This window comes from Dermochelys coriacea, chromosome 3 (assembly GCF_009764565.3).
Source record: "Dermochelys coriacea isolate rDerCor1 chromosome 3, rDerCor1.pri.v4, whole genome shotgun sequence".
Lineage (NCBI taxonomy): Eukaryota > Metazoa > Chordata > Testudines > Dermochelyidae > Dermochelys > Dermochelys coriacea.
The window spans coordinates 172,668,350-172,696,302 of record NC_050070.1 but is presented as its reverse complement, the minus strand read 5'-3'; the positions used below and the strand labels follow the sequence as shown (position 1 = coordinate 172,696,302).

The following is a 27,953-nucleotide window of genomic DNA, read 5'->3' as shown; positions in this document are numbered from 1 at the left end:
CCCGATTTAGTCCCATTAAGCTGTTTGAGTTTCGCTTCTACCTCAGATATGGTAATATCTACCTCCATATCCTCATTCCCATTTGTCATGCTACCATTATCCCTAAGATCCTCTTTAGCCTTATTAAAGACTGAGGCAAAGTATTTGTTTAGATATTGGGCCATGCCTAGATTATCTTTAACCTCCACTCCATCCTCTGTGTTTAGCGGCCCCACTTCTTCTTCCTTAGTTTTCTTCTTATTTATATGGCTATAGAACCTTTTACTATTGGTTTTAATTCCCTTTGCAAGGTCCAACTCTACTTGACTTTTAGCCTGTCTCACTTCATCCCTACATGTTTTGACCTCAATTAGGTAGCTTTCCTTGCTGATCCCTCCCATCTTCCACTCCCTGTATGCTTTCTGCTTCTTCTTAATCACCTCTCTAAGATGCTTGCTCATCCAGCTTGGTCTACAACTCCTTCCTATGAATTTTTTCCCCTTTCTCGGGATACAGGCTTCCGATAGCTTCTGCAGCTTTGATTTAAAGTAATCCCAGGCCACTTCTACCTTTAGATCCAAACGTTCTTCAGTCCAATCCACTTCCCTAACTAATTTCCTTAATTTTTGAAAGTCAGCCCTTTTGAAATCAAAAACCCTAGTTGCAGATTTATTTTTGTTAATCCTTCCATTTAGTTTGAACTGAATTAGCTCATGATCACTTGAGCCAAGATTGTCCCCTACAACCATTTCTTCTATGATGTCCTCGCTACTCACCAAAATTAAATCTAAAATGGCATCCCCTGTAGTCGGTTCAGAAACTACTTGATGAAGGAATCCATCAGCTATCGCATCTAGGAAAATCTGAGCCCTATTATTATTACAAGCACTGGTCCTCCAGTCTATATCTGGGAAGTTAAAGTCTCCCATGATCACACATGATTTCCTGTGAATGTAGCAGCAAATGAGTTTAACATCAGGAATGTTTGTGGAGAGAGTGCATGTTATGTGCTTACCGCAGAAGAGCTGGAGAAAATTCATTCTGATTTTGTAATCATGAGGCTTTGAACTAACAAAGCTAATTCTGATCTGGAAATAGAAATATACTGTCTGACCCATGAGTGTAGTCAAAACCACGCACATTTTAAATATTTGTAACAAATTACTTGAAAACCATCGGCAGATCATGAATTATTCAAAGCAGTTATTTGGCAAGTACATCAGAATAATGAAAGAATGTGAGAGAAGATGCCCATGAACTTATCATGATCTAATAGAAAGACATGTAATTGTTAATTATTTGCCCGAATCTACATCCAAGGAGCTCAAAATGCTTTACAAATATCAATTAAGGGGGAGATGGATGTTCATTTTCATTAATGCCTTTGAAAAATCACCCCCTAAGCCACCAAATATCCCTGTGAGGTAGTTAACACTCACGGTACCCATGTTAGTTATAGATAGATAAACATATCAAGTTGGTGCAGGAGTCAGAAATAAAACCTAGGCAAGCTAGCTATCAGTCACTGGATGAAACCACTAGACTGTTTCCTCTCTACTAAGGGCTTCTCCTCAGCATGCTACATTTAATTTTAAAAATCAAAACTATGTATGAGTACAAAAGTAGTATCTACGATGAACCAGTGTTACCATAGATGGAAGCAGGGAGGGGAGACAAGAACTGCAAAATAAAGACAAGCAGAAGGTACTTCTGAGATGAGATTTTATATGCCTTAGTTTTTGTACAAAGAAAATATTTAGTTGTAAACCCTTGACAAAATAAAGACTTATAGATATGTTCAGACAACCATAACTGTAGTGATGCTTCCAGGCACTCTTGAATTTAAAAGCATTTTTCATTTGGGGCAGTAGTACAGGCAGGAGCACAATTATAGTTAACATCCTCAATTCAAACGTTCATTCTTTGTAGTGTAAGAATAATGAATCAGCTGATGTCTCTGCATATAAATGGAATTCTCATCCACTACCATCTACCAATGACAGTTTGGGTCTTCTGCTTTCATTTATGCTGTCAAAGCTATCTGAACAGCAACAACATATGTTATCTTTTGAACACTACAAAAACCCAAAGCCTAACTAAGGACTTGTCTACCTGGGAACATCCAGGAAAATTGATCTAAATTAATTAAAGTTGTGAATATGAAGTGGCGTAGTTAAACTGCATTAAACCCCTGTGTGAACACCCTCATTTAGAATTAAGGTGTCCTTAACTCAGCTGAATTTAATTTACTTTCAAAATGACCTAAGCTAAACCAAAATGAAGGCCACCTTAATTCTCAACAACAGCATCCACATGGGGTTTTAATGTTGTTTAACGAAACCACTTCAAATTCACAGCTTTAGATAATTCAGATTTATTTTCCTGGATATCCCCATATAAAAAAGTCCTAAAACACCATCCTTTTGAAAACAATTAAGGTAATCCCTTTAGGAAGTTAAGAATTACCATACTGGATCAAACCCCAGGAGTCAGCAACCTGTGGCAAGCTGATTTTTAGTGGCACTCTGCTGCCAGCTGGGGTCCCGGCCGCCAGCCCCGCTCAGCCTGCTGCCGGCCTGGATGGATGGAACCGCAGGCCAACAGCAGGCTGAGTGGGCCAGCAGACGGAACCCCAGACCGGCAGCAGGCTGAGTGGCTCAGCCCCCACTGCCGGTCTGGGGTTCTGTCTGCCAACACCTGCCAGGCGGGGTCCCAGTCACCGGCCCCGCTCAGTCCGCTGCCAGTCTGGGTTTCCATCCACCGGCCCCTGTAAATATAAAATGTATTACTGGCATGCGAAACCTTAAATTACAGTAAATAAATGAAGACTTGATACACCACTTCTCAAAGATTGCCAACCTCTGATCTATCCAGTCCAGTACCCTGGCTTTGGCAGTAGCTAGAACCAGAAGGTTCAGAGAAAGATAAAAGCTCTGCCGTAGGCAGGTGTGAAATAATTTGCCACCCCCAAATCCTGGTCTTCTTTACCAAGAAAATTGAATTTTAAACATAGAGCATGATGGCTGTTATTTACTATAGCTGTTCAGATAGCAGGAAAAAATGTTATTAGTTGAATCTGTTGTGATAAACTTCAGTAGCACTCATTGAATAATATACTTGCAGAATACCATAAAAAGTATTTGGCAAACAAGCTGTTCATTGAATACTGGTGAACTCTGCTGAATATTGTATCTGCTGTATACTACTGGCCAGCACCCTTATTCACAAACACTGTTTGTCAGCCCTTATTCACTTTAGTTCTGTCAGCAGACCAAAAAAAAAAAAAAAAGAGACTGTTCTTGCAATACACATTAGCAAAATAGGGAGGAAAATGGACAAAAGTCTTCAGGGTATTAGAGCCTTGAGTAATAAATCTAGAACTTTAAATGCACTTACAAATTCTCTGGAGGGAGAGGAGACAGCTCAGTCAAATCAGCCTCTTGGAATGACAGCTGTTCGGAAGGCAAAAATAACAAAATGGAGGAACGTGTTCAGGCTTCAGAACTCATCAAAAAGAAAAGGGTAGATTCTGCTCCCATAATGCAAATTGAGAACCAGGTGCAGGCTTCCAATTTGACAATTCTTGGATTGCAAGAAAATTAGCAGAGGGGCAATTTAACAGCCTCCCTTGGGAAAAAAAGGTTGCCAGAAGCTTTGCTGCTAAATGCCCCTGACTATCCCATCAGTTGGAACCTATGGGATAACAAACAGGAAGCAGAGGCAAATGACAGAACTCTGTCAAAATGCTATTGTTCAATTTAAGAGATAAAATGATGTTACTACAGGACACTGCAAGAGAAAACCTTGGTTCTAGTTAAACAAAAATGTATCAAGAAGAATCTAGAAGTTTACATCCCACTAACCTATAGAATTGGTAAAGAATCTCTTTTTTGACTCTGAATTAGCTGGCAAGCTGTTTGGAAGCAGAGAATTTTGTGCTGAAGCATTGTTCCATTTACTTTGCTGGAGATTATTTTGGTGTCTTGGTGGGTGTAGGGTAGAGAAATGCCGAGAAATTTCTACTGAGAGTCTAAGAGCTCAGTCACCTTTTAGGGACATTTATAAAACACAGGATAAAAATATATATAAGGGATAAAAACCCTCCTAGTAAGACAACCATAACAGAGGAGGGTTGGGGAAAAAGTGTCCTTGTCAGGATGTTATTCCTAAATTGTTCATTATGTTTTGGCCAATGTTGCAGGCAGGATGGCAGACAAGATGGACCATTTGTCTGATTTAGTATGGCAAGTGTTAAGTTATTACAGAACATACAGAAAGCCATTATTGGTTTTATACACTGTTCTTTTATCTTTATCTTATTTTGCTTTTGTCTGCACCTCTCTTTCCTGGGATCTGAATAGAAGTGTCAAAAGTAGCAAAGCTGAGAGAACAAAACCTAACCTTGAAGTGCAGAAACTTCTGAATAACTCTAAAGGTATAGAGCAATTTAAGGCCACTGTTCAGCACAGTACTTAAGTATGAAGTCATTAGGACTTTAGAATAGAAAACAATAGGAATATTCATGAGTTTTATTTAAGTTAAGCAGGTTCTTCGGTGTTTTGCTCAGTTGGAGTCTGCTTTCCCTTCAAGAGTCATTTAGCAAGCAATCTGCAACATAGTTAATTTGACAAATTTTACCTCTTTACCGTTCATGGAATATCAGATTGCAATTTTCACAAATTTCTTTATCTGAGTGCCTCACAATCTTTAATGCATTTATCCTCACAACACTGTTGTGGGGCACAAAAGTGCTATTGCCCCTTCAGAAAATGGAGAACAGATATTTTAAGGCCCACATCTTCACAGCTATTTAGGCATTTAATTCCCATTGAAGTCAATAGGAGATAAGGATGTTTAGGAGCCTATCTTCCATTGACTTCAGTGAGAATTGAACATCTAAATACCCTTGAAGATCTGGGCCTATGTGACTCACCCAAGGTCACACAGGCATTCTGATGCAGAGCAGAGAATTCAATCCAGATTTCCTCATCCGTAACTACTGGACCATCCCCTACCATACTTCCTCACTTTCAAAGAGCTGGAAGTTATTTGACACAATTTTTGTGAGTTTGTTTAATTTGAGCTATGTTGCTTAGTTGTGATTGGTCACATTAGTAACATGATCCTGTTTCTTTTCCCTGATTGGATGAGCATTACTCTTATAATCAGGTTTTTGATGTGAATGCTGTGACCCTGAGGGCCCCTCAATGTCAATCAGTCCAGTAAAGGGGATGACAAGAATATCCTGACTCTGGCTCACCAAAGAATATCATGTGACTTCTTAAATGAAAGTCAGGGTAATGATTCTCATTAATATTGTTGTGAAATGTATGTACAGATACTCTATAAAGTATATATACACTATATATGTACACTGTATACTGTTCCCTTGGGGATAAGAGACCTGATATTATGCTGAGTGCTCAGTTGAGAAGGAGCAGGACACTACAGGGAATATTTCAAAGGGGTCTAGGAACTGGGGTACATCTATCGTTAACCTGCAAGGCTAACTGACACCCAGTGAAGCACATGCAAGTCTCTCTTTCATTGAGGCAGGGGTATCAAGGGGACTCTCTGTGCCGGGCACTCAAAGAACCCTCACGAGTGAGGCCAACTGAGACTAGGGCTCTTTTATGCTAAACGCTGTGCATGGACATAGTAAGAACCAATTATTATGGAACAGACAGTAGGCTGAAGAACCTAAGTATTATTATTTCCATTTTACAGATGGGGAACTAAAAAACAAATAGACAAAGTGGTTTGCACATGCTCATACATGGAGTCTGTTGCAGAGCCACAAACTGATCCCATACCTCCTGAGGTCTAGTCCAATGCCTTAAGAACAAGGCCACCCTTCTTCCCAGCTATTAGACAACTCCCTGTTGGGATTTGGTATGACATTGCATTGCCTCCACAACAGTTCCAGGATGCATTGTGCTCACAAATAGAGATGCTAGGCTTTAGCCCTACTGAAAATTTACCTTAACTTCCTCAGTCTCTTAACTTCACTATTATAATCATAATAAAATTTATTTACCTGCATGGGTGTTGGCAAGTTATGGTTGTTATTGGATTACATAAAGCAGTATATAAGTGCTTGTACTATTAGTGCTGAACTGAGTGACTGAAAATAACAGCTTCTATATCAGTATCTCAATTGCATCAATCAAAGTAATTTCTATTTCCATGACTGTTTGGGAATAGAGTGTAAAATACTAATTAAAGAATTTCCCTCAGCACAAAGCTGAACTATGCTTAAATTTAAAAGACTGAGGTGGATGGAAGAATGTTATTCCTGCAAATAGCTCTAGGATACAATAAAAATAAGTAAGACAAGGCAAAACCATTGCAGCTCCAAATGCATTATCTGATTGAAGACTGCGGGGGGGGGGGGAGGGGAGTGGGACAGGAAAAAGGTGAACTAAAGTTAAAGGTTCTCAGATCCAAAGAGTTACATTTACACGGCTAGCTGCAGTTCTGACCCATTATTGGTCTCTGAGTGCACCCTCTCAAGAATCAGGCCATGTGCCTTTACCTCTTCTGAGTGGAATCCTGCAGTTCTCCCACTCTTAGACCAGGCTTCTGTATCCTGTAGATCAACAGCGCTTACTCTGCAGGTCTGACTGAGTTTGGTACCTGTAGTTCTCTTTGGGAGCCTGTGACCAGTGGATTACAATTACCCAAAACAGTATTCTTAAAACAAAAGTATAGTTTATTTAGCCAAGAAAGAATCTATGAGAAAGGGGGATTTTTAAAACAATGAAAGTTCTACATGCATCTCTATCCTACCTTGATTTCAACCATCCACCTGGTAGGTCTCACTTCCCCCGGACCTACACGCAGAAGGCATTGGCTTTTCAGTCTCAAAATCTTGTCTCTCTTCTTGTGTGTGTGAGAGAGTGTCTCTCTTTAAACTCTGAGTCTTCTGATTCTCCCGCTGCCTCCCCCTCACCACAACTTCACAGGGACAGGGGCACATCTGGCAAAGTCTGTCTGAAAAGACAGGGCTTCAAAGTGAATGGCTCTTGCATTTTCTTGTAACAAGGAGTTTGAGGGATATCTTATCTTATCTGGAGTCATTGTATGGCCTTCATGTTTGTATGGCCTTCATGGCCTTCCAACAGTCTGCTATTAAACTAAACCAATATAGTCACACAGTAAATATCACAACAGCAGTCAGGATATAGTAGTCATCATTTACTGCAGGCAGCTCCAAATGCACCACACAGAATACTGTAGAACTCTTCAGTAAATAGCAGTCTGATACTCAGCTGGTGTAAATCACCCCTGACTCCCATTGCTGTGTGTGGAGCTATGGCCCAGCCCCACATAGTTTGCAAGAAATCAAGGTTTTAAGCATGGCTTATAAATGTTAGAAATAAATTCTTCCTCTATCAAAGCTTAGATTTGTACATTATGTTACCACAATAGGATAAGAAAGGTGATGTATGATGTACCAAATGGGAATAAGGAGTTGGAATTTGAGGGTAAATTTGGGGGTAAAAGACAGGAAATCACTGCAGAGCAATATGACTTTAACAGCAGCATTTTGGACAGACTAGAGAGAAGGGAACGGCAGTGAAGCCAGAGAGAAGTTGCAGGGCTAGATTTTCCCCATGGAGGTTTGAGGTCTGAAAGAATCACTGGCCTAAACCCTGTAGAGATTTTGATCAACCACCACTCCCTCCACATTCCTCTCAGTTTCCCCAGAGATGGCACCATGGCCAGCCCAGATGCTGCATTGCTGTTGGATTCTGTCCATTGCTCTCTGAGCCCACTAACTGGAGTTCCAGATCAAAAGCTAATGCTGCACCATTAGCTAATTCCTTATATTTATACGTGGTTTAAAGGTTGTACAGTAGAAGTCACATGTCCCACAGAAAGAAAAGGAGTACTTGTGGCACCTTAGAGACTAACAAATTTATTAGAGCATAAGCTTTCATGAGCTACAGCTCACTTCATCGGATGCAGCTGTAGCTCACGAAAGCTTATGCTCTAATAAATTTGTTAGTTTCTAAGGTGCCACAAGTACTCCTTTTCTTTTTGCGAATACAGACTAACACGGCTGCTACTCTGAAACATGTCCCACAGAGGAAGTGTCCCCTGACTTTTCCTCCTGCTCCTTAGTGCTCCCTCTTTCCCTGAACAGACGGATGGGTTGCATAGATATTTTGTAGAGGAACTGGCAATGGGGTAGCGATAGTGAGAGGGGAACAATTTGCATCACCAGCTTTCCCCCTGTATCTTTTCCACTGATTTAGTCCTTTTCTTAACACTGCTCATGGAAGGTGGGGACTATTTATAATGTCAGGATACTGAAGCAGCGGAATAGAACACCTGAGACCAAAATGCAGGCCATACTTACAGGATGGGGGACTCTATGCAGGGAAGCAGTGACTCTGAAAAAGATGTGGGGGTTGTGGTGGATAATAAGATGAACATGAGCTCCCAATGTGATGTTGTGGCCAAAGAGATAATGTGATCCTGGGGTGCATAAACCGGGGAATCTCGACTAGCAGTAGAGAGGTTATTTTTCCTCTATATTTGGTACTGCTGTGACTGCTGCTGTAATACTGTTTGCACAATTGAAGAAGGATGTTAAATTGGAGAGAATTCAGAAATTAGGTATGAAAATGATTAAAAGGATTAGAAAACATGCCTTATAGTGACAGATTCAAGAAGCTCAATCTATTTAGCTTAACAAAGACAAGGTTAAGGGGTGAATTGATTACAGTCTATAAGTATCTACATGGGAAACAAATATTTAATAATGGGTTCTTCAATATAACAGAGGAAGCTATAACACTATCCAATGGCTGGAAGTTGAGGCTAGACAAATTCAGACCACAAATAAGATGTAAATGTTTACCAGTGAGGGTAAATAATAGGGCTATCAAGCAATTAAAAAAACTGATCATGATTTATTGTAGTGTTAAGCAATAATAGAATACCATTTATTTAAAAATTTGGATATTTTCTACATTTTCAAATATATTGATTTCAATTACAACACAGAATACAAAGTGTACAGTGTTCACTTTATAATTATTTTTTGATTACAAGTATTTGCACTGTATAAAAACAAGAAATAGTATTTTTCAATTCACCTAATACAAGTACTGTAGTGCGGTCTTTTTATTATGAAGGTTGAACTTACAAATGTTAAATTATGTATAAAAATGCATTCAAAAATAAAACAATGTAAAATTTTAGAGCCTTCAAGTCCGCTTGGTCCTATGTCTTGTTCAGCCAATCGCTCAGACAAAGAAGTTCATTTATGTTTGCAGGAGATAATGCTACCCACTTCTTGTTTACAATGTCACCTGAAAGTGAGTACAGGCGTTCTCATAGCACTGTTGTAGCTGGCATCGCAAGATATTTACGTGCCAGATGTGCTAAAGATTCATATGTCCCTTCATGCTTCAACTACCATTCCAGGGGACATGTGTCTTTGCAGATGATGGGTTCTATTCAGTAACAATCCAAAGCAGTGTGGACTGATGCATGCTTATTTTCATTATCTGAGTCAGATGCCACCAGCAAAAGGTTCGCAAAAAGAAAAGGAGTACTTGTGGCACCTTAAAGACTAACAAATTTATTAGAGCATAAGCTTTCGTGAGCTACAGCTCACTTCATCGGATGCATTTGGTGGAAAAAACAGAGGAGAGATTTATATACACACACACAGAGAACATGAAACAATGGGTTTATCATACACACTGTAAGGAGAGTGATCACTTAAGATAAGCCATCACCAACAGCAGGGGGGGGAAGGAGGAAAACCTTTCATGGTGACAAGCAGGTAGGCTAATTCCAGCAGTTAACAAGAATATCAGAGGAACAGTGGGGGGTGGGGTGGGAGGGAGAAATACCATGGGGAAATAGTTTTACTTTGTGTAATGACTCATCCATTCCCAGTCTCTATTCAAGCCTAAGTTAATTGTATCCAGTTTGCAAATTAATTCCAATTCAGCAGTCTCTCGTTGGAGTCTGTTTTTGAAGCTTTTTTGTTGAAGTATAGCCACTCTTAGGTCTGTGATCGAGTGACCAGAGAGATTGAAGTGTTCTCCAACTGGTTTTTGAATGTTATAATTCTTGACGTCTGATTTGTGTCCATTCATTCTTTTACGTAGAGACTGTCCAGTTTGGCCAATGTACATGGCAGAGGGGCATTGCTGGCACATGATGGCATATATCACATTGGTAGATGCGCAGGTGAACGAGCCTCTGATAGTGTGGCTGATGTGATTAGGCCCTATGATGGTATCCCCTGAATAGATATGTGGACAGAGTTGGCAACGGGCTTTGTTGCAAGGATAGGTTCCTGGGTTAGTGGTTCTGTTGTGTGGTGTGTGCTTGCTGGTGAGTATTTGCTTCAGATTGGGGGGCTGTCTGTAAGCAAGGACTGGTCTGTCTCCCAAGATCTGAGAGAGCGATGGCTCGTCCTTCAGGATAGGTTGTAGATCCTTGATGATGCGTTGGAGGGGTTTTAGTTGGGGGCTGAAGGTGATGGCTAGTGGCGTTCTGTTGTTTTCTTTGTTGGGCCTGTCCTGTAGTAGGTGACTTCTGGGTACTCTTCTGGCTCTGTCAATCTGTTTCTTCACTTCAGCAGGTGGGTACTGTAGTTGTAGGAATGCATGATAGAGATCTTGTAGGTGTTTGTCTCTGTCTGAGGGGTTGGAGCAAATGCGGTTATATCGTAGCGCTTGGCTGTAGACAATGGATCGAGTGGTATGATCTGGATGAAAGCTAGAGGCATGTAGGTAGGAATAGCGGTCAGTAGGTTTCCGATATAGGGTGGTGTTAATGTGACCATCGCTTATTAGCACCGTAGTGTCCAGGAAGTGGATCTCTTGTGTGGACTGGTCCAGGCTGAGGTTGATGGTGGGATGGAAATTGTTGAAATCATGGTGGAATTCCTCAAGAGCTTCTTTTCCATGGGTCCAGATGATGAAGATGTCATCAATGTAGCGCAAGTAGAGTAGGGGCATTAGGGAACGAGAGCTGAGGAAGCGTTGTTCTAAGTCAGCCATAAAAATGTTGGCATACTGTGGGGCCATGCGGGTACCCATCGCAGTGCCGCTGATTTGAAGGTATACATTGTCACCAAATGTGAAATAGTTATGGGTCAGGACAAAGTCACAAAGTTCTGCCACCAGGTTAGCCGTGACAGTATCGGGGATACTGTTCCTGACGGCTTGTAGTCTATCTTTGTGTGGAATGTTCCTCTGATATTCTTGTTAACTGCTGGAATTAGCCTACCTGCTTGTCACCATGAAAGGTTTTCCTCCTTCCCCCCCCTGCTGTTGGTGATGGCTTATCTTAAGTGATCACTCTCCTTACAGTGTGTATGATAAACCCATTGTTTCATGTTCTCTGTGTGTGTGTATATAAATCTCTCCTCTGTTTTTTCCACCAAATGCATCCGATGAAGTGAGCTGTAGCTCACGAAAGCTTATGCTCTAATAAATTTGTTAGTCTTTAAGGTGCCACAAGTACTCCTTTTCTTTTTGCGAATACAGACTAACACGGCTGCTACTCTGAAACCAGCAAAAGGTTGATTTTCTTTTTTGGTTGTTCAGGTTCTGTAGTTTCCACATTGGAGTGTTGCTCTTCTAAGTCTTCTGAAAGCATGCTCCATACCTCGTCCCTCTCAGATTTTGGAAGACACTTCAGATTCCTAAACCTTGGGTCAAGTGCTGTAGCTCTCTTTAGAAATCTCACATTGGTACCTTCTTTGCGTTTTGTTAAATCTGCAGTGAAAGTGTTCTTAAAATGAATAACGTGCAGGGTCATTTTCCAAGACTGCTATAACATGAAATATATGGCAGAATGCGGGTAAAACAGAACAGGAGTCATACAATTCTCCCAGCAGCATTATTTCCTGTAAATGTAAACATTATCTCCTGTAAATGTAAACAAACTTGTTTGCCTTAGCGATTGGCTGAACAAGAAATAGGACTGAGTGGACTTGTAGACACTGAAGTTTTACCTTGTTTTGTTTTTGAGTGCAGTTATGTAACAAAAACAAATCTACATTTGTAATTTGCACTTTCATGACAAAGAGATTTCACTACAGTACTTGTATGAGGTGAATTGAAAAATACTATTTCTTTTGTTTATCATTTTTACAGTGCAAATATTTATGATTAATATACACTTTGATTTCAATTACAACACAAAATACAATATATATGAAAAGTAGAAAAACATCCAAATTATTTAATAAATTTCAATTGGTATTCTACTGTTTAATAGTGCAATTAAAACTGCGATTAATTTTGTTAATCATGATTAATTTTTTGAGTTAATCACACGAGTTAACTGCGATTAATCAACAGCCCTGCTAAATAACCATTGGAACAATTTACCATGGGTCATAGTGGATTCTCCATCACTGACAATTTTTAAATCAAGATTGGATATTTTTCTAAAAGATCTGCTCTAGGAATTCTTTTGAGGGAAGTTTGATGGCCTGTGTCATACAGAGGTCAGACTAGATGATCACAATGGCCACTACTGGCCTTGGAAGCCATGAAAAGAGTTTACATTAACAACTGGACTTCACCTTTAATACAGGGCAATGGCAAATAAAGCTGAAAATGGAGCTGATTTACTGTAGCTGAAAACACCACAATTACTATAATTGCACAGCCATTTATAAGCTATTAGGGCTATCATTTGCCACTACAGCAGTTTCAGAAAGTATTAAGTTTTATCTACTCTGGGTATCAGTTGTATTATCCATAAAAGTTCATGATAGTTCTAAGAGATAATGAAGACCACCACAAGAGAACACTGTCCCAGTTAAGGGCAACTATACCATATTACCCCTCTATGGTCCACCCAGGGGCCCCATTATTAGGTTCTGGTTCCCCAGCCACCACATCTCTAGGATATAGACCTTCGTCTCTCTCCCTCCTGACCAAGGTATTTCCAAGCTATATAGTTTCCTGCCTACACTGTGAAATCCCCAGAGGCAATAAACAGCATAATTACCCACAGTTAAGTTACTACACAGCTCTTTCTAACCAAGTACATTTATTCATGGCAGAGGGAACATTAAAAACAATAAAAGAACCTACACACATACTAATAAGCTTACCGGAGATCACCGCCTACTTCCAACAAGAGCCCTGGCAGGTGAACAGTCCTTCGAACCCCACACAAGGGTTTTTGTGTGGTCACATGTTCATAACAGTGGTTAGTTCAGAGCACGCACACCCAGGAATTTGAAATTTTCTCCTTAATACAGTGTGGGTCTTTGACCCTTAGAGACCATGACTAAGTAATCAGTCAATGGTTTCTCCTCAAGGTACAGCTTCAAAAGGTTGGATCTGGAGTTCGGGGAAATTTTGTGTTCCTTCTTTCCCCTTCCTCCCTGGTATTTCCTAGGAAACCCATTTAACTTAAAAAGTTCACATTGTTTCAAATAGTCCTTTGAAGCTCATACCACTTCCCAGGGTTTACATTAGTCAGGTCTCCTCCCTAGAGCTATTAGATATAATCCCATTATAGCAATACGCAAACCTTTGCATTTTTAACACAATGATCTCCTAAAATACTTACATTTAATTCAGTAAGGGTTGTTCTGGGTATGGCAGAAAATTGCCATATCTGTCACTGTAGTAAGAAGAGGGCCTGAAACATAAGACCTTGTATAAGAGACCTGAGCTAAAGTAATGGTCAAAACTTGCTAATATAAAGCAAAGTTAAGTTGTGAGCAAGAGAAGGCCCTGCTCACAGAATCTGGCAAGAACAGCACTGATATTGCAGAAACACACATTCCTAAATAGTGCTAGGCATAAGAATATATGCACAAACACATTCCAGAAAGGTGGTACTAGAACACCTCCATACCAGCACATTCCCCAAAGATAACAGAATCATACCTACCCATTCTAAAGATAAGGTCAGGATGACAGCATGATGGATAGAAATGTTTTGATCGAAGCATCAGGTACAAGGTAATGGGTGGTGGTTAGCCATGTCAGAGGGTGACACCTAAGTACATCAGAGGGGTGATATGTAATTTGTTTGTATCTGTGCATAAAGATGTATCTCAGAAGCGATGTCTTTGTCCAACCGAGGGCGCAATGGAAAGTCCCACCACTGACTGAGCTGCATCTATTGTCGCGGGCATACATGTGTTAGTATACCTGTAACCATTGAGCTGGGGCATTAGCACCGTGCTTCGTCGGCAATAAACCTGACCAAGTGCCTTTGCACTTTAACGGATTTTGTGGTCATTGAGCGCCTCTTGCTCACAACTTAACTTTGCTTTATATTAGCAAGTTTTGACCATTACTTTAGCCCAGGCCTCAGGCCTCATACCAGGCCTCTGATACAAAGCCTTATGTTTCAGCCCCTCTTCTTACTACAGTCACAAACACCTTGAAGAATTTTCATTTAAATACTGGCCCAGTGCTAATGAATGAATGTGAGGACTCTTACCTTGTGTTTTACTCAGATATAGGTGATACTGGTAATAATATAACCCACCATCATTATAAAGTTCCCATTAGCAGATTCTCTCCTCTCTCTCATTCTGGAATAAAACTACTTTCACCTTGACTCCAAATATCAGAGCATGTTCTAATGACTTCCTTTATTAATTTTTATTAATAAATATCTTATGTTTTCCTTATGTAACCCACTATGGTTCAATGTGTAGTATGTGTCCTCTTGTATTGGCTGACTCAAGGGACAAGAACTTACAATTCCTACCAGTTAACTCCATTAACTCAGGTGGTAGAGGCCCATGCTATTGGCACTGAATGCCAGAGTTACAGCTCCAAGATGAACAAAAGGAATTAGGTGTTGTGATGCTGAGCATCACAGCAAACAGCTTTTAGGCTCTTAGAAAAAAAAAATCTCACAGGAACATGCTGCAATTCACAAAGCCTGAGTTAGGTGCCTAGGGTTCCTATATATATGCTTAGGGTATGTCTACCCAGCAACTAGATACCTGTGGCTGGCCTGTGCCAGCCAACTTGGGCTTGTGGGGCTGTTTTGTTGCTGTGTAGATTTCTGGGTTTGGGCTGGAGCCCATGTTCTGGGACCATCTCTTGAGTTAGGGACCAAACACATTTTCTGTGACAAGGAGGAGGAGCAGCAGCCCGTGGTTAGTGTATTCACCTGGGATGTAGGAGATCCATAGAGTCAGTTTCATGCTTGCTCTCTCTCTGGTCCAAATGACTCTAAGCTATTCCACTGGGTGGCAGTGAGGGGGGAGTGGAAAAAAAAGAGCACATGCACGATAATGACACTATAGCCTGGTGGTTAGAGCACCTCCATAGGTAGTGGGAGACTCAGGAGCCAGTCCCATTGCTCTAATTTTTTATCCACCTTGGACCAGTTTCAACAGAACAGATTGAGAGAACTCCATCTCAAAATATCCATAGCCCAATGGCTCAGGCACTCACCTGAGAGGTGGCAGAGGCCTGTTCAAATACCTTTTTCCCCTGATGGGGGGCTTGAACCAGGGTACTCCTACATCTCAGCTGAGTACCCTAGCCCCTAGGCTAAAAGTTATGACGGTGCTCCTCCTCTCCTCCAGCCCCCCTCCCCTGCTGTTTTATGTGAACTCAACTGAGAAGCCTAATCTGGTGAGCAGCCTCTGAGCACATCCACTAGATCAAGCCCTGCACATGACCTCAGCAGCTGAAAACCTAAGTTCCCCTAGCTCGGGGTTTAGGCAGGACAAAGGCACACAGACAATTAGACTGAGCATGCACGCATGTTGCCTTACAAGCGGAAACATAGGCTCCTAGAAAACATTTTACTGCAAAAACTTGGGTGGCAAATAAGTTTAGGCACCTACAGTATATAGGAGTTTTGTGAACTGCAATGGAGCCTAAATCTGGGATTTAGGTGCCTAAACACTTGTGAATCTAGCTCTAAGCATAATTAGTGGTGAGTTTCCCCTCCCCACTTCCCTGCAAATTTGCCTTAAACCTTAACTGGAAAGATCTTCTCCAGACTGATAGAGTAGCTCAGAGTCATATCTATTTTATGTTTGGCTCCTTTGCTAAGACTACCAATAAGAGTGGTAGCTACGAAGGTGGTTTTTGTTATGTGGACAGTTAGGATTACTCATACAAGCAGAACAAGTCATCATATGGTGTTGTTGTTGGGTTATATTTGAACGGTAGACTTCTGTGTCCAGTTACCAACTTCCTAGACCATCTAGACCAGGGCTAGTCAATTATTTTTTGTCAAGGTCCTAATTTCTTGGGCAAGATATAGTCAAGGTTCAGACTCTAGAGAAATATTTTCACACCTCAATAATACAGCTGTCAAGCAATTAAAAAAATTAATCACGATTAATCGCACTGTTAAACAATAATAGAATAACATTTATTTACATATTTTTGAATGCTTTCTACATTTTCAAATATATTGATTTAAATTACAACAAGAATACAAAGTGTACAGTGCTCACTTTCTGTTTATTTTTGATTACAAGTATTTGCACTGTAAAAAACACAAAAGAAATAGTATTTTTCAATTCACCTCATACAAGTACTGTAGTGCAATCTCTTTATCATCAAAGTTAAATTTACAAATGTAGAATTATGTAAAAGAAACTGCATTCAAAAATAAAACAATGTAAAATTTTAGAGCCTGCAAGTCCACTCAGTCCTACTTCTTGCTCAGCCAATCGCTCAGACAGACAAGTTTGTTTACATTTGCAGGACATAATGCATAATGACATAATTACATAATGCTGCCCGCTGCTATAACATGAAATATATGGCAGAATGTGGGTAAAACAGAGCAGGGGACATACAATTCTCCCCCAAGGAGTTCAGTCACAAATTTAATTAACGCATTATTTTTTAAACGAGGATCATCAGCATGGAAGCATGTCCTCGGGAAGGGTGGCTGATGCATGAAGGGGCATATGAATGTTTAACATATCTGGCATATAAATACCTTGTAATGCTGGCTACAAAAGTGCCATGAAAATGCCTGTTCTCACTTTCTGGTGACATTGTAAATAAGAAGAGAGCAGCAGCATCTCCTGTACATGTAAACAAACTTGTTTGTCTTAATGATTGTCTGAACAAGAAGTAGGACTGAGTGAACTTGTAGGCTCTGAAGTTTTACATTGCTATGTTTTTGAGTGCAGTTATGTAACAAAAAACATTTACTTTTGTAAATTGCACTTTCATGACAAAGAGATTGCACTACAGTACTTGTATGAGGGGAATTGAAAAATACTATTTCTTTTGTTTATCATTGTGACAGTGCAAATATTTGTAAAAAAAATATATACTTTGATTTCAACATTACAACAGAAAAGAGAATATATATGAAAATATAGAAAAAATCCAAAATATTTAATAAATTTCAATTGGTATTGTATTGTTTAACAGTGTGATTAAAAGTGCAATTAATCACAATTATTTTTTTTAATCACGATTAATTTTTTTTAGTTAATCATGTGAGATAACTGCAATTAATCCTCAGCCCTTCTCAGTAACAACGATATTAATAATAAGTAAATAAAAAGATTTCACATTCAAAAACATCTAGCAGTCCAGATTTAGCCCATTGTCTACTTATTGACTACTCGTGATCTAGACTCCTTTGTATGGGCCTTTTGAAAACTACATAAATCTCATTAAACCTGAAAATACACTAAAATGAAATTTAGAGGCCAATTCAACTCTGAGAAAGCACAGGAAGTTTACAGTTTTTATTTATTCCCTTTTAATGGCATGACATCCACCTCTCACAAATGCCCCTTCTGGTCAGGTGTGTCTGCAGTCTTTAAATAGTCTCAGCCCTGGTATCAGGGTGTACCCGAAGGGTTTCCTCCTTGGAGACAACAGTTTCATCCTCTCTGGGCCCTTCTGGTCCCAGCTCTCCCACTGGGCCACTAAGTAGTTCAGATCCCCTTCTGGGGGTTTATTTCTGCCCAATTTTAGGCCACTTCCCCAGTGGCCTATGGGGGGTACCTGGGCCCACCCACTACTCCAGGTCCTAGCCCAGAGCCCCTAACAATAGCAGCCACACACCACTGTATCCCTTTAACAAAACTGCTTTTAGTTCCCTGGACCATTTCCCCATGGCCCCAGCCTTCACCAAAGCTTCACCTTACCTCTGGGCTCTTTTACAGGGGGTCCCCGGTATATGTCTCCCCCTTATCTGTCCTTTCACATATTCATTGCTCAAGAATAGGGGAACATGTTCTGATTCACATCGGTCCCAATCCGCATATCTGTCATTTCATCTTTTCTATGGGTGCTTCCCCCAGCATTCAGGAGGCACTGGGAGGGAGGGGGAGGAGCAGGGCCAGGGCGTGCTTAGAAGAGGGGCTGGAACTGCATGGGAAGAGGCAGAGCAGGGTTAGAGAGGGGGCAGGAAGAGTCAGGGCGGACCATTATTTCTTATGAGGAAAAATTCCCTGGTATCCATCATTTCAGTATCCATCTCCCCTTTTCGGGAATGCAACCCTGACGTATGCTAGGGACCCCCTGTATGTTCAGGCCCAGCAGCCAGCAAGGAGCTCTTCCTCATTTCCCCAAACCCTACTGGCACTGAGCTGTCCATGGTGCTGCGGTTCCCTTTGGCCAGCCAGGAGTACAAACTGAACTCTTCTGGTTTCTGCAAGGAACTGACTGTTCTGAATTGCAGCTCCCTTAGTATGAACCTGCAACCCTCTGATTGGCTGCTTCCTGTAGCCTTTCCCTGATTGGATGCCTCATACACAGTCTCTCTAGGCTACTTGGAAGACTTCTCCACTGCTCTTTTTCTGTGATAGGTGTGATAGGACCTGAGGCCTCCAGCAGGAGGCCTCTGGACCTAGTCAACCCCATCACATCTCCAGTCTATTTTAATCAGTCCTTATTCGCAAACTGGTACCAAGGTATTTGAGAACATACAGTGGTATGAAAATCATTCACTATATGTTCTGAAATACTTTGGCATTGCAGAGTAAATCTTTACCTACTTCCTTAGGCAAAACTCTCATTGACTACATTGCGAATTTTGCCTGAGTAAACATTGAGGATTTAACCCACTGGGACTAGTAAAATATGGATTTCTCTTCATTTTTGAATTTGTCAGCCCCTCAAAATACTTTGGAAGATTTTTTTATTTAATACATTTACCTCTGGACACTATAGTACATGCTCTGAAGCAGAATGTTTTGTATGAAGAGCAAATAAATATTTACAGTCACCGTTCAAATCAAGTGCTCTCATCCACCTTAATGACATGGTTCTATTTATTTAAACTAGTCATACATTGTTCCATGAATAAGCCATACATTCCATTTTAGTTGCTATTGCTAAACACTAGAAACTATTGAAGTACAATACTTGTGAATAATACTGTCTTCTCACAGCAGCAATACAAAACACTATAATTTATACCAAGAGTGGTTTGTTTGTTCTTTAAATAGGTTTAGGAGGTTTTAAAACCCAAGGCTGTAAAACAATATTATCCGAAGGTGATTAATGATAATCAGAAATAATATTGTTTTGTACACATAATTTATATTAAAAATGTTCTTGTCTTGATGCAAGCATAGTTTAATGAGAAATCACCTTTCCTGCATATTATTGTGTGGGGAGGGTGCACTGTATAAAGCTACTTTTAAATACACTGTCACAGGAGGTCCAAATTATTTTTAAATATCCACTTTCGCTTTTTACATTTGAATGTTTTCCATTTCAACAAGCAGAGTAAGTGAAAACATTGCTTTCTATAGAAAACAACTGATTCTTTGCATTGGTAGACAGTACTGAACCTTTGTATTTTATAGAGAGCTCAGTCTATCATCATAACAGCCATCACATTCTTCTTAAGTACTTTTGTGTTTTACGACATTTGAATAATCCCTCCCAACCTCCTCTTCTATTTACAACACCAGTCCAAGTGACTCACATACTGTGCAATCATTTCTCCATCATTAATTAATCTGATTGCTGCCATTATGTAGAGACCATTATTTATGCCCTATAATAAGTATAATCATCGAGCAAATTCTAATATATTTTGTTTCCTGTGACAGACTGTACCCTTATATTCACCACTTTTACAAGACTATGATAAATTTTCTATAAAGTACACCTTTTGAGGTATCATTTGAAAACTCATAATTTACTGAACATTATTGTCCTGGTAAAATGTGTATTGCAACATTGTATGTATAGTTATAAGACTCAATTATATGACATTGCTGAGACTTGCTCCAAGTTTAGAAAAGCAGCCCAAACTAGTTATTCAGAGACAAAAGGTTAGCCATCACCTCAGCCAGGTGTCAACAAAATCAACTGGACAGTCACTGGGGTAAGCAGCAATTCTTTGGCATGAAGAAAGGTTGAATGAGAAATTTACATCTTGGCAGACAGACTTGCTGTCACCTGAATCCCAGCTGGAGATGATTCTCAAAGAAGAGAAATATTATAAGAAGGGAGAACAGAAGACACAAATCACCTCTCTCCCCTCATCCCTACTCACGGCATCAACAATGTTTGAAAGACAAAAGGAGCATCACTGAACTGAGGGAGGGGGTTATGATCATGTGATGAAAAAAACCTTTTTGTTCTAAATTCACTTGGTTTGTTAAATTGGGTATTAGTTTGCATTTTACCTTTTATTTCTTTGTAACTAATTCTTACTTTTATGCCTCATTACTTGTAATCACTTAAAATTTGTCTTTCTGTAGTTAATAAACTTGTTTTATCTAAACCAGTGTGTTTGGATTGAAGTGTCTGGAACCTCCATCTGAGATAAGAGGATTTGTGCATATCATTTTCCATTAATGAAATGATGAACTTTCTATGAGCCTGTACCGCACAGAAGGAAAGAACTGTGCAGTGCAAGATGCACATTTCTGGGGACAAGTCTGGGACTGGTAATTTGCTAGTGTCACTCTACAATATAATTCAAGAGTGGCTGGCTGGAAGCACTAATATTATCTAGCTGAGAGTGATTTTTGCGTGTGAGAGGCTGTGTGCAAACAAACCAGAAGTGGTTGTTCTCACAGCAAAGCAGTGTAAAAGGCTCCCCAATTGGAGAGTTGAGGGGACACAGCTGTCCAACAGATTGTATCTTGGGGAATGTCATATTTCCTTGTACACAACTCCTATTTAACATGGATCTAAGAAATCCTAATAATTTATCCATCTCAGGCTAAATCCTACATCTCTCTCATTAACAATTATTTGCATGATCTCACCAGTGTGCTAGGTGTTTTATAGACAAGAATGAAAACAAGACACCTGATTCCTTATTGTCATGCATCTGTGCAAGGTCAGGTTAAAATAAATGGTAGCATTCTGATTGGGTAGTATCCTATACCCTGTTTGCAGAAGGTGCAAAGCAGTGGACAATTGGTTCCTGCCCTAAATATACAAACTAAATGGATTTTGCATACATCTTGCTGTTTTCATGATTGGGGGGACGGAGGGGTGGGAGGAGAGAGGGGGGTCCAAAACAAAGTTTGCAGATTTGTACTGATAGAAAATGAACCAAAGCCTCAGCTGGTATAAATTGGCATAGCTTCATTATTGTCAATGGAGCTATACCAGTTACATCAGCTGAGCATCTGGTCAAATGACTGTGATCAAGATGATGTATAAGAAATGATTGACTATCCATCAGTCTGTAAGTATATTGTAGTCAGTGGCTGATGTTAAATAGGTCTTTAGTTAAATAGTTAAATGGGTCTTTGCTATTGATTTAACTCTTTTAGAAGATTTGATGATTCTACATCTTGCTCAAAGTGTTTGTGCTGCACTAAAGAAAGTTTTGAAAGGATGATCTATTATTAAGGTTCTCCTCATTCTCTTATGTTCCTTATGAACATCATAATTGTTTGGGTACTGTGTAATATAATGAGAATAATACTGCCATAATGAATGCGCTTTATTTTCTAGTTTACCTTTTAAAAAAATCGGTTCAAAACCTGGGGTGTGGCTAGTACGAAAGTGGAATCTCCCTGCCCTATGGGGTTGGTGATGGTGTCACTCAAAAGACAGCAATGAACTCTTCCAGCTTGCACAATAATTGACCTGTGAATTTATAGCAGGCATAATTCATTCTCTTATTTTCCTCAGTACAAGTATTTCTGTATCAATAATAAATTGCATTAAAGCAAGAGAAACTAGATGGCTCAGAGTATTGTAAGGAGAGAGCAAGCCATTTCCCCCTCATTGGGTCACTGGTTTCCAGGTCACTTACTCTCTTTGCAGGCTTTTGTGAAATGGCTTTGGTGATTTCGATCCAGTTCCAGGTAAACATGACATCACCACAAAGGACAGTGCTCTGGGCAATCCCAGGAAAGAGTCCACAAAAGGAAGTGGCCATGGAAACAGAACTACCCTCTCAGTGTGAGACTGAAGCACATTGTGGGAGCAGCATAGAGAAGCTTTCACTGCAGCTGCCCATGCTATACTTGTTCCACGTGTAGACAGAGAAGAACTCAGTCTCCTGCATTGCCAAATGCTACTGACAAACCATTAAAAAAATAAACCCAACATATAGATCAGGGGTTCTCAAACTGGTGGTTGGGATGCCTCAGGGGGTCACAAGGTTATTACATGGGGGGTCACGAGCTGTCAACCTCCACCCCAATCCTGCTTTGCCTCCAGCATTTATAATGGTGTTAAATATATATAAAAAGTGTTTTTTAATTTGGGGTGGGGTTCGCATTCAGAGGCTTGCTATGTGAAAGGGGTCACCAGTACAAAAGTTTGAGAACTCAACATATAGATGATAGTGTCCGGTTTTTTCTTTGACATCATCTCACATCTAATGGGCCACTTAGCCCTGCATTTTGATGGAATTCCATCTCTTAAGAGAAAGTGTTACGGACTTAATTTCATCTCTTTTACTCTTTCCTTGGAATCTGTTTCCCTAAAGAGAGCTCTCTGAATTAATACTGCCTTTTTCTAGTTTGTTAATTGAGCAGTTCTTATCACCCACAGACCATGATTGATTACACTGCCAGGTCTCTATTACTATCAAACAGCAGTAATTAAGAGCTTAGAATACATAAAACACTTCCTAAAGTGTTTTCTCCACCTTCCTCCCCCTTCTCTATCCAAATATTTTCTTAACTGTTGACCAGGAATATAAAGATTCTCCACTCGTCTTAGCTAATGAGACCACAATATGATTCTATTCCTCTTGTAGCTTTTAAATAATTTCTGCTGTCATTTTATTTTTCCTTGTAATTACCCTGAGGATGCAGCTCGCTGTACCTAGTTAGGCTATGCAAATCTTTTACAACTAAATCCAAAGCCAGGTGAAACCTCTCTAGTTATGGATTTCATTGCAACACCCCAAAACTCACCCTAAAATGTTGCTGAGGTTTGCAACCCTTTCCCAGAAAGACTGCACGCATTGGTGGTTTGAGCATAGAACTGGGCACTAGGAATTCCAAAACTCTACTGCCAGCTCTGCCAATGACTGGCTGTTTAGCTTCAGGCAACTCACTCCACCACTCGGTGCTTCAGTTTTCCTCCTGTAAAATGGGGATAAAAGTGCCTCTGTCATGCACAGAGATGTGGATCAATCAGTGCGTCATTCACTCCTGCTGGGAGATGCATTCCCTCTTCCACTCATGGAAGGGGCCAGGCAGTGTTTCAACCATTGCACACTCTTGGGTGCTGTGCCAGCGAACAGCAAGTGTGATTTTCCACTGGGTGCTCCATGCAAACATCAGATGAAATGAATTGGTGAAAAATGGGGTGCATCAATTTTCACAAAAGATCTTCCCAATCCCTGCCCACTCTGCTAAATACACCAAAGCTCTGCTTGGAGTCTCTGGCTTCCTTCAGCCTCCAGTCTCAAAGAGAAATTTACTGGAGTGAGAATCCACGTGAGCTGAAACGGCTGTGCCTCACCCAGCTGTACTTCGAATTCTGACAATACTTTGGTCCTGAAGTTTTCCTTTTCGTACTGCTCATGGACTGAAATTCTGCCTTACCCTAGGCAGCTGTCATCCTGACCCCAAGCTCACTGAGCCCAGAGCAAAGCACATGAAACTGACTGCCTTCCTACCATGCCAGATAAAACACATTCTTTCGAAACCAGTCACATTGCATGGGCATCATAGAGGGTTTGTCACAGTGATATTTCTACCACTCTGCAAGCAATAAGAGAGTGGTTTGATGTTCCTACTCTGAATACATATACTGCAGCATCATAACAGCTAGAATACTGTTTTCTGATAGAAGTTTATACTAGCAGATCCCAATGAGGCCTCAAAAGCAACAGATCTTTAGAACCATCTCATATCATCACCCATTTCTTTCCTTCTTATAGTCAGTCACAGCATTTTCCCCCTTATGTGAATATTTTTCTATCCTGTTGCTGTAGCCCAGTACTGCCATATTGCATCAGACACTCCACGTGGATTATGTGAACTAAAATGCATTGGACAGTTACCAGCAAGTCACAGAAATTAGAAGAGAAAGAGATTTTGAAGGTTTCCACCATCATCCCTTGTTCTCTACAGTGCATACTCTGTGGAGTCCAATTTTAGATGAGTAGTGAGCTGCCCTCTTGCCTCCTCGGAGCAGTAGGATGTTTACCTTTGGCTTTTCACAGTACTGTATTGTTGCAATTTTATGCATCTTTTAACATTTTATATGGCAGATCACCAGGATTTATGAAGTCTTTCCACACCCCTTTGAGTCACTGACCCACTCCCAGGAGATATGACCCAACTGAACTTAGTGGTGAAGAAAACTGCCTGTCTACACCTGAAGTGGAGAAAGGGTTCTAATTAGCCCCTGAAGTTTTACACCAGATGCTGGAGAGGGATATCAGACTGGGCATCCCTACCCTTAAGAAAACCTGCCACTGTCGGTCAGAAGTACAAGTCGAGGGAGACGGTTGGAGGACAAGGAGGTCCTTAACGGAACTTACCAAATTTTAACAAAAACACTGAACTGCAAGAGGAGCTGATGTTTCTCTGACAGCAATAATAGCAAAATGTTTTTTCAATTAAAATTTAAATAAGAGAAAGGAGAGAGAGATGGACTTGGATACAGAGACTTTGCAAGCCCAGAACAAAAACCAGCATATTTTAAGTTCTTAAGCGTTTTCTTGGCGTGCTCATCGCTGACTTTAATTAAATTTCTCTCAAGGCTCAGAACCTTGGAGAAAAGAGTGTGAGAGTGTGCATTTGCTCACTGGGTGAGCTTCCCCAAGCGTTCACACATCTCCTGTTTTTCTCATTAGTGATTTCTCATGGTGTTGTTATTGCTCAAATCTTCTACATTGTGCTGCACCTTCCACACAGTAGGGAGTGGCATGTCATAACCATTACAGGAAGCTTGATGGAGCTCCTATTTCATGTAACAAATACCTGTTCAGTCTCACTTTCCTTTTGATTCATCCACCTACAGAAAGTGGGAACCAGATTCTTTGCTGAGTTCAGCATCCACAGGGCAGAGTAGAGTATGTGGAGTGGGGGAGGGGTGTACGGTAGTTGTAAGAAGTTAGTTATGGTTCCCTTGTTCTCTGCCCCAGTCACAGTATGGCTTAGTGAAAAATGGTTTTGATTTACTGAGTTATGATGTCCCTTTGAAAATGGCACATTGCTGATGCACTCTATGCTTTTACAGGGAGTGTCCTTAAGCTGGTAAAGTGTACAGCTAAGGAAAATGACACTGAGCCTGCACTGGTAACTTAGCTGCATACTGGAAGCTTCAGGCAAAGGGGGGTTCCTGAGCATTTTGTAATGTGTGCTGAGTTGAGGCAAGTGATCTGCAAGCCCACAATAACTTGTAAGGCAATAAGGTGTTAAGGGAAGGCTCCTGGGTGCTTTCTGTTCTGAGGCACCTAAGGAGCAGCTTAGCTCTGAAGCTTTGCAGAAAGGGGCTCTGTCTCACTAACCTCCTAAAGTGCACAGAAAAACAGTTATACCTTGTGACTCTACCCAGATGCCTGGGACAGCATGTTCCGGATGTGCCTTGTTCCAGGATGGTTGGCAAGTCAGTGAAAGCTTTAAAGTCCTGTAGAGTGACTACACTCCTTTTTATAAGTTTTTCTTTTCTTTTTTTTTAAAGTCTAGGAAATCCTATACATAACTCTACCTTAAAGACAGTGGTGAGCTGGAGCCGGTTGTTAAATTTAGAAGCCACAAATTTCTGTACCCACCTGCTGAAGTGAAGAAACAGATTGACAGAGCCAGAAGAGTACCCAGAAGTCACCTACTACAGGACAGGCCCAACAAAGAAAACAACAGAACGCCACTAGCCATCACCTTCAGCCCCCAACTAAAACCCCTCCAACGCATCATCAAGGATCTACAACCTATCCTGAAGGACGAGCCATCGCTCTCTCAGATCTTGGGAGACAGACCAGTCCTTGCTTACAGACAGCCCCCCAATCTGAAGCAAATACTCACCAGCAACCACACACCACACAACAGAACCACTAACCCAGGAACCTATCCTTGCAACAAAGCCCGTTGCCAACTCTGTCCACATATCTATTCAGGGGATACCATCATAGGGCCTAATCACATCAGCCACACTATCAGAGGCTCGTTCACCTGCGCATCTACCAATGTGATATATGCCATCATGTGCCAGCAATGCCCCTCTGCCATGTACATTGGCCAAACTGGACAGTCTCTACGTAAAAGAATGAATGGACACAAATCAGACGTCAAGAATTATAACATTCAAAAACCAGTTGGAGAACACTTCAATCTCTCTGGTCACTCGATCACAGACCTAAGAGTGGCTATACTTCAACAAAAAAGCTTCAAAAACAGACTCCAACGAGAGACTGCTGAATTGGAATTAATTTGCAAACTGGATACAATTAACTTAGGCTTGAATAGAGACTGGGAATGGATGAGTCATTACACAAAGTAAAACTATTTCCCCATGGTATTTCTCCCTCCCACCCCACCCCCCACTGTTCCTCTGATATTCTTGTTAACTGCTGGAATTAGCCTACCTGCTTGTCACCATGAAAGGTTTTCCTCCTTTCCCCCCCTGCTGTTGGTGATGGCTTATCTTAAGTGATCACTCTCCTTACAGTGTGTATGATAAACCCATTGTTTCATGTTCTCTGTGTGTGTGTATATAAATCTCTCCTCTGTTTTTTCCACCAAATGCATCCGATGAAGTGAGCTGTAGCTCACGAAAGCTTATGCTCTAATAAATTTGTTAGTCTCTAAGGTGCCACAAGTACTCCTTTTCTTGTTATGTAGACAGTTAGACTAGATTAATAAATTCTAAACCCAGAAGGGAGCACTGTGATCACCTAGCTTGACCTCCATTATAGCACAGGCTATAGAATTTCCCCAAAGTAATCCCTAGAGCATATTTTACAAAAGAGCATTGATGAAGAATCCATCACAACTCTTGACAAATTGTTCCAATGGTTAATTACTTTCAGCGTTAAAAGTTTAGGCCTTATTTCCCCTCTGAATTTGCCTCGCTTCAACTTCCAGCCATTTTATTGTGTTATACCTTGGTCTGCTAGACTGAAGAGCCCATTATTATAAATACCTACATGATGAACAAATATTTAGACTGTGATCAAGTCATCCCTTAACCTTCTCTTTGTTAAGCTAAATAGATTGAGTTCCTTGAGTCTATCACTATAAAGCAGGTTTTCTAATCCTTTAATCAGTCTTATGGCTTTTCTCTGAACCCTCTACAATTTATCAATATCCTTCTTGAATGGTAGGCACCAGAACTGGAAACTGTATTCCGGCAGTGGTTGCACCAGTGCCAAATATAAAAGTAAAATAACCTCTCTGCTCCTACTTGAGAGTCCCCTGTTTATACACCTCAGGATCTCTTTAGCTCTTTTGGCCACAGAGTCACACTGGGAGCTCATGTTCATCTGATTATTCACCAGGACCCCCAAATCTTTTTCAGATTCACTGTTTCCCATCATAGAGTCCCTCATCTTGGAAGTATGGCCTACATTCTTTGTCCCCAGATGCACACATTTACATTTAGTTCAACTGAAACATTGTT

The 27,953-nt window shown here is 40.6% G+C and overlaps 1 long non-coding RNA gene across 1 annotated transcript; it reads left to right on the top strand.

Annotated features, from left to right (window-relative positions):
• The first annotated feature begins 2,610 nt into the window (after positions 1 to 2,610).
• On the top strand, positions 2,611 to 6,014 carry LOC122459131. Its single transcript, XR_006279595.1, has 3 exons — positions 2,611 to 3,853; positions 4,341 to 4,414; positions 5,707 to 6,014. It is a non-coding gene; the product is annotated as an uncharacterized LOC122459131 (long non-coding RNA).
• The last annotated feature ends 21,939 nt before the right edge of the window (positions 6,015 to 27,953 follow it).